The sequence below is a fragment of the Nyctibius grandis genome, chromosome Z, assembly GCF_013368605.1.
Source record: "Nyctibius grandis isolate bNycGra1 chromosome Z, bNycGra1.pri, whole genome shotgun sequence".
Lineage (NCBI taxonomy): Eukaryota > Metazoa > Chordata > Aves > Nyctibiiformes > Nyctibiidae > Nyctibius > Nyctibius grandis.
The window spans coordinates 39,648,280-39,664,277 of NC_090695.1; positions in this window are offsets into that span (position 1 = coordinate 39,648,280).

Here is a 15,998-nt window from a genome sequence, read left to right on the forward strand (position 1 = left end):
AGGAGGAGGGAGCCAAATGAAAAGTCTTGAATGACAGCATCTCTAAGTACTGCAGCAGTACCTTCTAAAGCTGGAAGATAAAGCTGATGAGGAGGTTACCATGACTACAGAGGCGGCATATTTGAATGAAAATTGATGTTAAGCTTTTAAATGCTAATTGAGCTGGGAAAAGGTGACATTTGAAATATCAAAATTATTTCAACACTTTGCAATGTGTAACAAGTGAAAGAAGGTGAAAAAGATGACAACATAGAATTAATTAAAATACTGATATGGTCTTTATCATTAAAGTATGTTACATCATTTACTTGTTTGTAGTAATAAGCAAACATATTGCATATGAATCACAGTGCCTGAGGGGCAGAAACTGTTCATATTACCTGAGTAATACGTTCTTGAGGAATATATTGAGCAAAATTAAACAAGCTTCTTTAAATTAACTGCAATAACAAGTTTCCAGCAGCCTGCATTAAAGAGGTTATTAAAACTTAATATTCAGAAACTACTTTAAATTCTCATTGACAAGTAAATCTTACAAGTGCCTGGAGTTAGGAATGTTTCTTATCTTCACTGCATATATTGGGAAATAAAAGGTGAACATAAACACAATGGTAGAGAGTCCTCACTAGAGTCAAAACTGTAAGCTAAAATGGCATGTAGACCAATATCACTGTGTAACTACTGCAATTTCTTGTCACACCAACATCTAACCAGACTTAGGGCTTTAGCTGTAAAAGATGTAAAAGATGTGCTTTACCTTGAACTGTGAGCATTGGCTTACCATTAAGCCTCAAAAATCATCTGATATTTCTGTTTCGCTTGCAGTGGGTTAAATTTCTTCACTGAAAGGGCTGTCAAGCATTGTAACAGGCTGCCCAAGTAAGTGGTTGAGTGACCAGCCCTGGAAGTATTTAAAAGACGAGTAGATGTGGTGCTTAGGGACATCATTTAGTGGTGGACTTGGCAGTGCTAGGTTTATGGTTGGACTTGATGATCTTAAATGTCCTTTCCAACCAAAATGACTCTATTATTCTATGATTTTATGTCATGATCAGTTGTAACGCAAATTTACATTTTGTAGCAAATTATTGATTTGAAAAGCTTTGAGAGTTTTTGAGGGGTTTTTTTTTGTTTTTTAGTATATAAGATTAGAAACCTGGGGGCTTTACCTGTGTTCTGCATAGTTAAAATGAGCACTGTAAACACCTTTATTAAGAAGGCTAAAGCCAACTTCTTTTTTTTATTCCAGTTTCTCGTAGTGAACACAGCGACAGGAAAATACAAAGTGAGTATCCCTTAAAAGACGAAAGCTTTTTTGGCCATGTTTGCAGAACACTAAGTAACATGTTTTTCTAATGTAATGTTTAAAATACTAATTAGACATATGGCAATTGTAAATGTTGTCATCATAGCATGCCACTCTCTTTAAAGGACAGTCTCCTTCAATGAGAGTACAAATCTTCCTCCTCTTTATCCAGGCTTGAGAGGTCTGTATCGGAGTAGAACCACCACAGCCTAACATCTAGTGATACGATAGAAAAAAATACTGTATGGGATATCATCATTGAAATCCACTTAAAAATATGGGTATATTATATCCAGATGATTATTTTTACTTACAGGGTAATTCTCCTTTCCAAAAAACATCAGGATGGAACAACATGAGTTTCTCTTTCAGATGACTTTCTCTTTCAGACATGGTAATTTGCTCCTCTGAAGCTCCTTCTATCTAAGTGCTGTAATGTAACCCCCTGAGAGCTGCCCTGAAGTCAACAGGAGTGCTTATTTCGCTATAATCTGTGGCCTACGAGCCTCATTTATAAGAACACCTGCAAGCTGGCAAGTCAGCAGCCTTATTGGTGGATGACTTCCAACATCCTTGCCAATTTCCCAGCAGTTTCACATATCATGTTGCTTGGAGCCTCAGCTTGAAACCTTCTGCTCCCTGTGACTTCCAACACTTAGGAGTGCCTCAGGGATAGAGGTCAAACCTGATATTAGGTACAGCTTGGATTTTTTGCGCAATTTATTTCTGAACGGGCCATTGTCCAGGCAGAGCTGGAAGGAAATGTCTCCCACTGACCATACTCCTCTCACAAATTAAACTATCTTCGTTGCTATACCGTTGCACAGTAATTACCTTTTTCTTCCTTTTCTCTATCCTTATGTTCAGCCTTCTCATATTCCTTGCACTTGATGAATTACAAGCTATTTATTTTCATCTCTGCAGTAATCTAGTTTTCGAGTTATTTCCTCCACCCTCATGGAATGTTTCAGGGAAATAAATGTAAAGTAAAAATTGTCCTCAAATAGTGAGAAGTGAAACGGTGAGAATTTATGAAACAAATGAGGGTCACAATCTGCTGATTAACTAACTATGCACATAGCTGATGTGCAGAGAAGGCAGAATGAAAAGGAAAAAGATGACAAAAACATTTTAGGACTGAAGTCAGTGCTAACCTCTTGACATTTCGAATGAACGGAAAGGGAAGTCATGCAGCCATTTCCCTTTTACATTGCTAGGTCCTTGTGTGCATAGTACCAATTAGCATTGCTCAGTTACAGTCCTGCACACGTATGTGCACTGAAAGTGATTATACCATGGACTAAAACACACACAGGTCAATAGACTGGAGACCCCATTTGTCAGCAGAGTTTCAAAATCTTCAGTGGCTGCAATTTCAAACAATAGATGACATATTGGGCTTTGTGTTTGGTAGTGGTCACAGCACTGAGTCGTGCTATACTGAATTTTAAAGTAAGATCAAAAGAGTGGTTTAAAGCAGCAACACAAAATTAGTCCCATCAACTGAAAAAGCCCAGACCCTTCAAACTAATAAGACAATCTGGAACCAGAACATAAAAGGAAATTTGGAACCAAAATAAATGGATGTTTTGAGAAGCTTTCAGAAGACAAGATACCCAGGTTTTTTAAATGAAAGACTCTCTATCACAAACTAAATAATTCAAGTAGGTGTAATCTTGCTGCATTCATTAGGAGCTTTTTACAGAAACTCATCCCAAAATCTAGCCAAATTTCCCAAGCTTACAAACTTGTATTCTGTAGGATAATTCTGATCACAGATGAAGTGCAACAATCTTTACGGTGTACTGCAGTAGCTTTTTTAAGAATCAGACAAACAAAGCAGACCAACACAGCAGTTCAAGAGAAGCAGCAAAGAATTATTTCTACAGTTGAGATTTAAGAGAAAATATAATGATGGGACCTGGAATTAACCATACGAGGTTGTTGGGGTTTTTTTTAAAAAAAATCCATCTTGATTATGATGCAGTTTAATATGCGGGCTAAGAGAGGACTGAACAAATGTGACATAATATGGAAGGTGGCTTAAATATTCAAAAAGCTCAAATGCATCGCCCATTAGACATTCTAAAGGTCACTGTAACATGTTCATTACATTAAGAGCAATTTAAGAAGACAGATGCAATTACTTGATCTGGGTTTTCTCCAGATATGTGATCCTTGATGTTGAGAACCTCTGCTCTGTCTCAGATCTTAAAGTTGTTGACTTTTGCAGCTGTCTCCAGCTGGACTAGCAGCATCACTTCCTGCAGAATCTGAAAGTCTCACTCCAGATACCAAATGGCCAGTGCCACCTTGAATGCAGTCTCCAGTGATCAGTATCTGATGCCAAAAGAGCTGGGAAGGTGCTGCTCAGACTTGTTGCTGACTTGTGACAGCTTGCTTTATCTCTTTATCTGTGTTGAAGAGACATAAAAATACATATAAATATAAATAATATTTTAAAATACTTAGTGTGTGACAAATTATATTCCACAGAATCACAGAATCACAGAATCACAGAATCAACCAGGTTGGAAGAGACCTCAGGGATCATCGAGTCCAACCGTTGCCCCTACACCACCCTGTCAACTAGACCAAGGCACTAAGTGCCATGTCCAGTCTTTTCTTAAACACATCCAGAGATGGTGACTCCACCACCTCCCTGGGCAGCCCATTCCAATGTCTAATAACCCTTTCTGAAAAGAAATTCTTCCTGATGTCCAACCTGAACCTCCCCTGGCGAAGCTTGAGGCTGTGCCCTCTTGTCCTATCGCTAGTTGCCCAGGAGAAGAGGCCAACTCCCACTCCACTACAACCTCCCTTCAGGTAGTTGTAGACTGCAATAAGGTCACCTCTGAGCCTCCTCTTCTCCAGGCTAAAAAACCCCAGCTCCCTCAGCCGTTCCTCGTAGGTCAGACTCTCCAGACCCTTCACCAGCTTGGTTGCCCTCCTCTGGACTCGCTCCAACACCTCAACATCTTTCTTGAAGTGCGGGGCCCACAACTGGACACAGTATTCAAGATGCGGCCTCACCAGTGCCGAGTACAGAGGGACGATCACTTCCCTAGACCGGCTGGCTACACTATTCCTAATAGAGGCCAGGATGCCATTGGCCTTCTTGGCCACCTGGGCACACTGCTGGCTCATGTTTAGCCGGCTGTCGATCAGCACCCCCGGGTCTCTTTCCACCGGGCCGCTTTCTAACCACTCTTCCCCCAGCCTGTAGAGCTGCATGGGGTTGTTGTGGCCAAAGTGTAAGACGCGGCACTTGTTCTTGTTGAACCTCATGCCGTTGGTCTCGGCCCATCTATGTAACCTGTCCAGATCCCTCTGTAGGGCCTTCCTACCCTCCAGCAGATCGACACTGCCACCCAGCCTGGTGTCATCTGCAAATTTACTGAGGGTGCACTCAATCCCTACGTCTAGATCATCTATAGAGATATTGAACAGCACCGGCCCCAGAACTGAGCCCTGGGGAACACCACTAGTGACTGGCCGCCAGCTGGACTTTGCCCCATTCACCACCACTCTCTGGGCTCGGCCATCCAGCCAGTTTTTAACCCATTTAAGAGTCCACCCATCCAAGCCCCGGGCAGCCAGTTTGTCTAGGAGGATGCTGTGGGAGACAGTGTCGAATGCCTTACTGAAGTCTAGATAGACTACATCCACAGCCCTGCCCTCATCTACTAAGCAGGTCACTTTGTCATGGAAGGAGAGCAGGTTGGTCAAGCAGGACCTGCCTTTCATGAATCCATGTTGACTGGCCCCGATGCCCCGATTGTCCTGCATGTGCCGTGTAATGGCACTCAGGATGATCTGTTCCATCACCTTGCCTGGCACCGAGGTCAGGCTGACAGGCCTATAGTTCCCTGGATCGTCCTTCCGACCCTTCTTGTAGATGGGCGTTACGTTTGCTAATTTCCAGTCAGCTGGAACTTCTCCAGTTAACCGGGACTGCTGGTAGATAATAGAGGGTGGTTTGGCAAGTTCATTTGCCAGTTCCTTCATTACTCTGGGGTGAATCCCATCCGGGCCCATAGCCTTGTGGGTGTCCAACTGGCACAGCAGGTCACTAACCGTCTCCTCCTGGATCATGGGAGGTTCACACAGCCCCCCGTCCCTAACTTCAGGCTCTGGGGGCCGAGTCTCCTGAGGACAACCGATCTTGACATTACCGCTAGTGACCGGCCGCCAGTTGGACTTTGCCCCATTCACCACCACTCTCTGGGCTCGGCCATACAGCCAGTTTTTAACCCATCGAAGAGTCCAAAATTGCAGCTGATGCTACAAGGGTAAGCTTTCAACAAAGTAAGAGAAAGGTGATACTCTTCACAAAACCAACAGACAACTTTTCGCACACAAGCTCTGGTTCAGGTTTGAAATAGAAGCTTTTCTTAATATGGGCTGTATAAAGAGTTTGAGCCACAAATGCTCAGGGTTAAGAGCATCACTTTTCTTGCACAAGGAGAAAGAAGTCTGCCTCTGCAGGCTGTGCCTGTGGGGCAACAGGGAGGCAAGAAAGGGAAGTGGTGCCTTGTGGTACTCTCCACCTACTCGAGGGCCCCTCCAGCAGGGCCTAGGTAGTGAGGGTCCATACAACTTGCCTGCTGTCCCTGAACATGCAGAGCAAATGATTGTCAACCCTTTGCTGGCCTGAAGATGGTTCTAGTCATCTTACTGGCATAGTGCAAGAGAAGACCAACCTAAAATCTGAAAGAACTTGTTCAGATCTACTGCAGGATGTTTGAGATGAAAGCTGTACCTCTTTCTTGGACGTTTTCATGCCTTTTATATTGCACACAGTTTTGGCATTTCTTTAGGAAGAACGGGCCTGGAAATCAGCGTGGTGATACATGACTATTTAAGAATAGTGTTGCTGATCATCATGCTCGTATTGGGCAGATATCAAGCAGGCTGTGCGCTGAGATTTTGTGTGTCTGAGCTCAAGTGAAAGACTGGAAATCCCTCCTGGCAAAAAAAAAAAAAGGCAAATTGCAAATTTACTTTTTTTTTGGATAAATTCCTTCCTTTAAGGGGACATCCTCATTCACTCATGTACAGCAAGAACTTGTAGGATCAAGCAGTTTGTCACCAGCATTCAGGCATAAAGCACTGGGTCTGTCATTACTTGTAGCTGCCCAACATGTGGATAAGAGATGTGTGTGGCCTTTGCTAGCATGAACATTGGTGCTTCATGATTTGCATGGCAATTTACTTCTCCAAACCTTATCCTTTGCATACAGGCTGTTTATTGTGTTGTACCAATGTACAATGTACAGATGCACTAATGCAAAAAGGTTTGTGAGTGGCAGAAACGTTGTTTAGCGAAGGCTATAACTTACCAAAGGGACATTTTTGGGGGAATGCTGGGTGTAGGAAGTAAGTTTGTGCTGGACTCATGCAGGGTTGAAAGTCACTTGGGTCAGTGTAGGAATTTATACATTAAATAAAGAATTGAGTTTTAGGTGCCTTCAGGACGGAGCCAGCTCCACTGAAGTGGCTTGTGTGGCCTTGCTTGCAAAACATAAAAGTGAAATCTGCTTTGGCAAAATTGTTCCCTTTGTGAGTGATTTCTACCACCTCCTAGAGGGCCTAGGAGATACGTTTTGTTTTATTTGATTTGTGGCCTAGTTAGTCCAAGAGTTCAAATTGGATGAATCAGTCACGGGATTTACCTGAATTGCTGAGGTTTTGTGTGGTGTCTGAAATCCTGCCAACCTAGTTGTAACTCAGTTTTATCCCAGCTTGATGTTTTATTTTGAGGGAGAGGGAGAGGTTGGCTACTTGTAATGCTACATTCAAAACAAAGGGCTTTGCTGGCAATAGAAACTGGAAGTGTAATTATTTATTGGATTTGTTTTCACATCAGACACATTCTGTCAGTAATTTTGTTAAACTGCTGATTAATACATTTTAAAAAACAAAATTAAATATGCAGATGTGTTACAATCTTCTTCATGTAGGCATGCTACAGTCATCTTTAAAGTTCATTTTCTGAAACTTTTTTGGAACAGAAATCAATGCTTTCTCTTAATAAATCAACACACTTCAGTGCCAAACAGTCGCTCTCTGCTCTCCAGCAAACTTAGATTTCCCATTAATAAGTAGAGCACATGTGCCATGAATCTTGGTGGGGGTTAAAAGCCACAAATGTGCTAGGGGACTGCAAGGAGAGCGATAAAGACCAGGGTGCTTCCACTTTCACAGCAGTACCACATGTTCTGTGGCACTTAAGAAGAATGAAATGGAGACTGAAGGAGAAAATTCCCCATAGAAACTGCAGCTGAGCTGCTAGGCGGTGTTGCACAGCTGGTCTTGCATGGCTGATCTTGGGACAGCCTTGTCAGACAGAGCTGGGGCAGTCATGAGGATCCACGGGAGGCTGAGCAGCCATGGCTTGGTGCAGTCCATAGGCACATGCCCTGCAGAGGGGCGATGCAAGGGGGCATGGAGGAGCTGCCTGGCCCATGGGTGCTACGTGGCATGTTGGAGGTCATCATGTGCAGAGGAACCCGGCTCTCACCACCTGTGCCGCTATGTGAAGTCCTGGAGCAGGGCTGCATGTTTTCAGACACCAGTGATCACAAATTTTTGCAGGTCCCAGAGCTCGGGAAGAACTCGTGCTTTTCTAAGCAATAATTCAACCACTACAGCAGACCTTCATGAGATTTCCTAATTTTCTTAAACCTTCGACTCTCAATATCATACCTGTTTTTTCCAAAGCATATTACTACTTAAACATTTTATCACATGCACTGTCAAATATTCTAGCAGAATCACAACCCTGGACTTCAGGAGGGCCAACTTTGGCCTTTTCAAGCAATTGCTTGGGGAAATCCCATGGGACAGGGTACTAGAAGGTAAGGGGGCCCAAGATAGCTGGTTAGCATTCAAGGACTGCTTCTTCCGAGCTCAAGATCAGACCATCCCAACAGGTAGGAAGTCAAGAAAGGGTACCAGGAGACCTGCATGGTTAAACAGGGAACTGCTGGGCAAACTCAAGTGGAAGAAGAGAGTGTACAGATCATGGAAGGAGGGACTGGCCACTTGGGAGGAATATAGGTCTGTTGTCAGAGGATGTAGGGAGGCAACTAGGAAAGCTAAGGCCTCCTTGGAATTAAACCTTGCAAGAGAGGTCAAGGACAACAGAAAGGGCTTCTTCAAATACATTGCAGGTAAAACCATCACTAGAGGCAATGTAGGCCCACTGATGAATGAGGTGGGTGCCCTGGAGACAGAGGATAAAAAGAAGGCAGAGTTACTGAATGCCTTCTTTGCCTCTGTCTATACTGCTGGAGGCTGTCCTGAGGAGCCCCGGACCCCTGAGGCCCCAGTGGAAGTCAGGATAGAGGAGGAATCTGTCTTGGTTGATGAGGGCTGGATCAGGGACCAATTAAGCAACCTGGACATCCATAAATCCATGGGCCCTGATGGGATGCATTCACGGGTGCTGAGGGAGCTGGCAGAAGTCATTGCTAGGCCACTCTCCCTCATCTTTGCTAAGTCGTGGGCAACGGGAGAGGTGCCTGAGGACTGGAGGAAAGCGAATGTCACTCCAGTCTTCAAAAAGGGCAAGAAGGAGGACCCGGGTAACTATAGACCGGTCAGCCTCACCTCCATCCCTGGAAATGTAATGGAACAACTTGTCCTTGGTGCTGTCTCTAGGCACATCATTAGGGGCACTCAGCATGGCTTCACCAAGGGGAAGTCATGCTTAACCAACTTGATAGCCTTTTATGAGGACATAACCCGGTGGATAGATGATGGTAAAGCTGTGGATGTGGTCTATCTTTATTTCAGTAAAGCGTTTGACACAGTCTCCCACAGCATCCTCGCAGCTAAACTGAGGCAGTGTGGTCTGGATGATCGGGTAGTGAGGTGGATTGTGAACTGGCTGAAGGAAAGAAGCCAGAGAGTGGTGATCAATGGGACAGAGTCCAGTTGGAGGCCTGTATCTAGTGGAGTCCCTCAAGGGTCGGTACTGGGCCCAGTACTATTCAATATATTCATTAATGACTTGGATGAGGGAATAGAGTGCACTGTCAGCAAGTTCGCTGATGACACAAAACTGGGAGGAGTGGCTGAGGTGCCGGAAGGCTGCGCAGCCATTCAGAGAGACCTAGACAGGCTGGAGAGTTGGGCGGGGAGAAATTTAATGAAATATAACAAGGGCAAGTGTAGAGTCCTGCATCTGGGCAAGATCAACCCCATGTACCAGTACAAGTTGGGGACAGACCTGTTGGAGACCAGTGTAGGGGAAAGGGACCTGGGAGTCCTAGTGGACAACAGGATGTCCATGAGCCAGCAATGTGCCCTTGTGGCTCAGAAGGCCAATGGCATCCTGGGGTGTATTAGAAGGGGTGTGGTTAGTAGGTCAGGAGAGGTTCTCCTCCCCCTCTACTCTGCCCTGGTGAGGCCGCATCTGGAATATTGTGTCCAGTTCTGGGCCCCTCAGTTCAAGAAGGACAGGGAACTGCTAGAGAGAGTCCAGCGCAGAGCCACGAAGATGATTAAGGGAGTGGAACATCTCCCTTATGAGGAGAGGCTGAGGGAGCTGGGTCTCTTTAGCTTAGAGAAGAGGAGACTGAGGGGTGACCTCATTAATGTTTATAAATATGTAAAGGGCAAGTGTCATGAGGATGGAGCCAGGCTCTTCTCAGTGACATCCCTTGACAGGACAAGGGGCAATGGGTGCAAGCTGGAGCACAGGAGGTTCCGCATAAATATGAGGACAAACTTCTTTGCAGTGAGAGTAACTGAACACTGGAACAGGCTCCCCAGAGAGGTTGTGGAGTCTCCTTCTCTGGAGACACTCAAAACCCGCCTGGATGCGTTCCTGTGTGATATGATCTAGGTAATCCTGCTCCGGCAGCGGGATTGGACTAGATGATCTTTTGAGGTCCCTTCCAATCCCTAACGTTCCGTGATTCTGTGAAATATGTATAGTTAGTCAACTAATTAAGCTTTCTAACCTGTTTCATTTAATCTCTAAGTATCTCATTCAGTTGCTGGGGCTTTCAGGAGGTTGTTATTTTGTTTGTTTCTGTAGCAGGTGATATCCTGAGCTATGTTGATGTGGGTGCTGCTGAATTTGGGCTCTCCCATGTGCTATAGCACGTCTCTTCATGTCTCTTCTCCCTCTTCCTTCTGAAAGCAAAGGTATCAGCTATTCTTTTGGTCAGTCTATGTGATACTCCTATGGTTTCCAACCATTGATTGCCATCATAAATACATAAACATGTGACAGCTCCTGTAACTCCAAATAGTTTGTTTTCTCTTGGGTGCAGGTTAGCCCATTTTTTCATAATTCTGCAATCATCAGATTCCAGCCCTCAGTTTAACAACATATTCCCATTTTCAAATTGCTGTCACCAAAAAACTGCGTAGTGGGAAACCATGATTTAGTGATGCTATCTTACCATTTAACAGTGCTAAGTATCTTCAAAGTCTGACATCAAATGCCATTTTAGGTGGCTGCTTTACTATTTTTATGTCATTTCCCACCAACCAGTTGAATTAATTTCAGCAGGGTCTGTCAATTACAAAACCTACCTTCTATGGCATTTACCTAAACTGATGACTATTATACAACATCCTACTGTCAGACATCATCAGTTATATAGTATCTGGCAAGAAAGACTGTGATGAACAATCACAGTGGTCTATGATCTATTCTTCTAGCAAAGTAATTCTGAGATGTTAGAATAATAACGTAATTCCTCATCAACAAAACCCAAGTTCTGTAAAGGGGACACATTTTTCCTGATATTCAATGTAAACATTTTTGGTGTTGGCTTGGCCTGTACCTCTGACACACAGCACAAATTTTAACATTTTTGTTGAAAACAGAGTTGTTGGATGAGACCTTTCAGTTTAGTAGTAGTTGTGCAACATCAGTTGTGTGTCAACTCTTGCTTTTACAGAATAGAGGTTTCTTTCTGTGAGTACAAAAAGAAAAAAAGACTGGTTTTGCTAACTTAGAAGAGCAGGAAGTTTATTTTTTCCTCCTAACCAACAAAACTGCATTGCTTTACATAGCATACAGGAAGGAATCGAGAGGGAAATGACATTTAGGAAATAATTTCAGCGACAATGATGTTCAACACAGAACGCATCTTCAACTCCTGATTATAAAAGTGATTACTGCTTTGGCCCTTTTAAAAAGTATTTCCCCTGCATGCATATGCAGGTCCAATGCTCATGTGCTCTTCTGGCTTCATAATTAAGAAAGCAAACGTACGCTTACATGAGAATCACAGACAACAGGAAGAAAGTGAGTCTGGGTTTTCCTGCCATTCACAAAGGTCATATGCATTTAAAGGGAGAAAACAGAATATTTGTCAAGAATTCCATGAGATCCGTGACATTAATTGGATAACATTAAAATTTAGCAAGAAAATTACCTTAGCAAGTTACAGCTCCCTTTTCAGCCTTTAAGATAAATCAAGAACCAAACATTCTGCTAAGCAACTTAGGACTGAAAATAATATATTATTACATTAAATTACAGTCAGGCAGAAATTTGCATATGTTAGCTATGTAGCATGCAAATCATTTTTACGAAGCGAGCATAGCTAGGCACCAAGACATCAAAATGTTTGTTATTCAGTAACTATACTTCCCATTATCACACTAACCAGAGTAGTTGTATAATTCAATATAATGGAGTAAATGAATATTTCTGAGTAGTAGAAGATCTTTCCTATAATGACATGGTGAATAAAGTAACTTTGAAGGTTCTTATGAGCTTTCAAAACCAGTGAAAAATATATGTCTACATTATTTACCATGCCAAAATTTTTGAATAGTTACAAGTGACACAAGCAATCTTCAAGGAAAACCTTACATGCACTGTAGCTAGGAAAAGATTAACTAAACATGCTTTCTGTTAAGGTGGGAATGCAAGGTAACTTCTCAGAGAGAGATGGGAAATTGTTATTATTATGTGCTGATGACTGCAATAATGCTGCTTTTTTTATCTTCCTTTGTTCACACAGTTGTATACTCTAAGATTATATATTATGAACTTGCTGATAAAATTAAAAATCTTAAATTTTGTGGACTGGATACTGATATCCTCACACATTCTCATTTAGTGAGATACTTGATACTTTCAATGGATGCATTGTCTCTTCAAGTAATGAGCATACAGGAGCTCATCCCATATGGTTAAGAAAATGTAATTACACATATCACTAAAATCACCTTCTGTTGCTTCCACTGAATATTTTTTAAGAACTCAATCAACTCTTTAACATGCACTTTTGTCTTTTAAGAGGGTTTTCATTTGCTCCAAAACCCAAACCAAAGACAAATCTTAACTGCTAGAGAAGGTAAGGATCTAACCATCGTTGTTGAATGATTCTCAGACAACTGTTAGGAAGTAACATCACCCAACAGATAGCCCCCTGCATCAGTGGAGTGAAATGGCCAAAGATCAGCCCAAAGCTGAGAAGTCCTGAAATTTACTTGCAGCATATCCTGGTATCATTGCTAGCATGGGCAGTACTGCAACCCAGGACAAAATCCCAGGTTTTCTTTGTCATTCTAGTTCTACGCTTGAGTAGAGTTATTCCAGGTTTATACTGAGCTGGTGAGATTGACCTTGTTAATTACTTTAGCCACAGCATGACCTCACCTACAGCAGGCTGAAATTCAGGACAGCAGCCAAGCAGCCTCTCTGTGCAAAAACAGTGCTTTCTGAAATCTCTCCCTGTGGAGCTTTTCACTGCAAGCTACCAGTGATATTTTATATCATCCTCATCACTGATGGTTGTATTATTTTTGCATTTCATAAAATCTGGATAATGAGAACAAACTGACCGAATAATTTGCTCTTTTTACTTCCACTTTTAGGCTCACATCACAATATTATACTTCAACATAAATATACTATGTTGAGAGTGAAAATACTACAGAAGAACGGCTTTACTGAAAATACCAGGGGAAAAAAACACAGAAGAGTACTATTAGTTTAATTTGTTTTTTGGCAATCCTTATGCTTGGCTTCATCACATATTAAGTTTGAAGCATATCATTTGGATCATGTAGACATGCTTGTTTCTGTGATATCTCTAATGTAGATGTTGAACCAAGATGAACTGAAAATATTAGCACTCACATGTGTTTAAAGAAAACATTTTAACAGAAACTTTGGTAATAGGTGAAATTTTAAACACCTTATTAAATGTACAGCTTGACAGTTTCCAGTTATTTAAATTTGCTTTAGTTTTATTGCTGTAGCAAATTGAAAATACCTGGAGATGAATGAGAAAAAAACACTCATTCTGATATCCATATTCATGTATTCCATATGTAGAGTAACAATTTGGATCTGGCTCCAGGAAATAATATACTCAAAGTCTGGCTTCAAAACTGTCATAGGGACAAAAAAAATCAACAAATGCCTTATATATATTGATGTATAGGACCCATGGCCACTGCAAGACACCATTTTCACCTGGCGATTTTTGCAGAAGAACAGTAAAAAGTTCAGCTGCAGAGGTTATTCTCCTGATCAGATGAGCTCTAATCCCATTTTAATCTCAGTGGCCTATATTAAACAAAAGCAGAAGGTCTGGATTTTAGAACAGATTAGCCTTGACCTCACAGAGATCAGACTTAACTAAGTAATCAGGTGTACATAAATTGCCACCAACCAGGGCTTCTGATGATGTGTTGTGAGTAGAAATACAGGAACAAAGTAAAACTTCCTTGTACTACAAAGCAGAAGAGAAAAGTACTGCTACCACTGCACTGCTAAATTGTACTGAAGTGCATATAGTTTGCAGTAAGGCCTCCTCTCTCTATCAAATATTTTACTGCTCCTGAAGAAAGAAAATTTGCTTTCTGTAGATATTAAGAAAGGATGAGGGAAAAAACTCTAGGTGGGAGCTAGAGAAGACGAAGTGTTTAGAGTTTGTGAAAACTTTACAATACAATCAGTAAAAGACACAAACTGCATAAGTGATAATACTTTTTTAAGACTCGCTAGACTGACCATGATGTTCAGCAGAAACACTCCCAAGCAGCTACTCTGGTTACCATTTATATCTTTACTGCTGCAAAACCTGCTACATATGACTGGGGATAATCTCCAGGGTTATATAGCCCAATACCCTGCTATGTCACCTAATCTTGCATGTGGCATGTGGATATTAAAGGCATCGGGATATTAAAGGCTTTAGAAAAAGTCTACTCATGGGAGCTCTGTGAGATTTTATTTGGAAAACAGGAATCTTCAGGTACTCTGTTAAACAAAGATACCATGTTTTCATTTCATTCACAGTTTGTACATTTGTTTTGTCCTATTTGCATCCAAGTTTTTAGCTATTCTCTTGTTCAAAATTTGCTCTGAAAGCTTATGTGATATTAAGGTTATGTTAGGCAATGGTCATGTTACTGTAAATCCAGTTTCAAAAGACCGGTTCAAAACCTTATCTGTGTAAAGCAAAGCACTGAATTGGTCTTAAATCTCTCCACCAGTTCAAAACTGTTCTAAGCTTTTTTTTTTGAGGGAGCTCAGCAGATTTTATTCTAGATCAAGTATTATCTGTCTTCCTACAGACAGGGTAAAGTTGACATAAATACATGGTCATATATGCTTTCTAATTCAACAGAAATGGGAATCATGCATTCCCTCTGGTCCAGCTCAATTTTACTCTGCCAGATGATCTGTTACTGTGCAAATGTGACCTTAATCATCATATGACCACAGCCTAGTGGCTGGATCTGCATTTTCCTTTTTTTTAAATACAAGTACTATTGATACTATTTTCTAGTTGCATAGTACCAACCTCAAAAAGCTTATTTTGTAAATAAATAATAAATACCTTCAAAAAGGTATTTATTAAATACTCCATATTTAGCCCTAATCTAGCTACTTGGGCTATACTTTCCCTTTCCATATCCTTACTTGCATTCCCTGTTTCCATGTCCCTGTTTCCATGTCCAACATCATCTTTATTAAAAAATGGAGTCAAAATACTCATTTTGTTTTGGAACGTATATAGATTCACGTTAATCTGTGCTTCAGCCTTGCAGAGAGCTGTCCCATGTCTTTTTTGTTGTTATTGTCTTTCTGCATGTAATACTGGTGACTACAAACTTTGATTTCCTTTAAAAATTCATACTTACGTTGAATTTTGCCAATCCTAATTTTATTCCTAAGTGCACAGGCATAACTTCCTCGGCTGGCAGATTCCTTTTCCTTTTCCTTTTCCTTTTTTCCCTTTTCCTTTTCCTTTCCTACGTTCTCTGTTACTCTTAAAGATGTTTCCATGTGTTTAACTTCTCAGTAACATCCTGAGCCCTTTCCTAGAAGTTTGGGCATAGGAAAATGTCAAGCCTTCTCTGTGTTCAAGTCCTTCAGCACTGCTGATTTCACTAACGAGTCCTTTTCACTTATTTTACTGAGGATGTATCTGCACATGGGCATGCAAATTTATTAGACAGTGTTTGCAGTGATTACAGCTTTGAGAGATGTATTACTACTGAAAAAGCAATACTGAGACAGACAGGGAAGAGTGACTAAATTGACTGGGAAAAAAATTACCTTTGATATCTGTGAACAGAATATGGTTTCCTATTTGTCCCATCAGCCTAGTACATTAAAAGAATTTTCTCATCCACCTACCTCTGAAGACAATCACCCAAGACAGATAGTATTTTTTCATCTGATCTACCTGTCGCT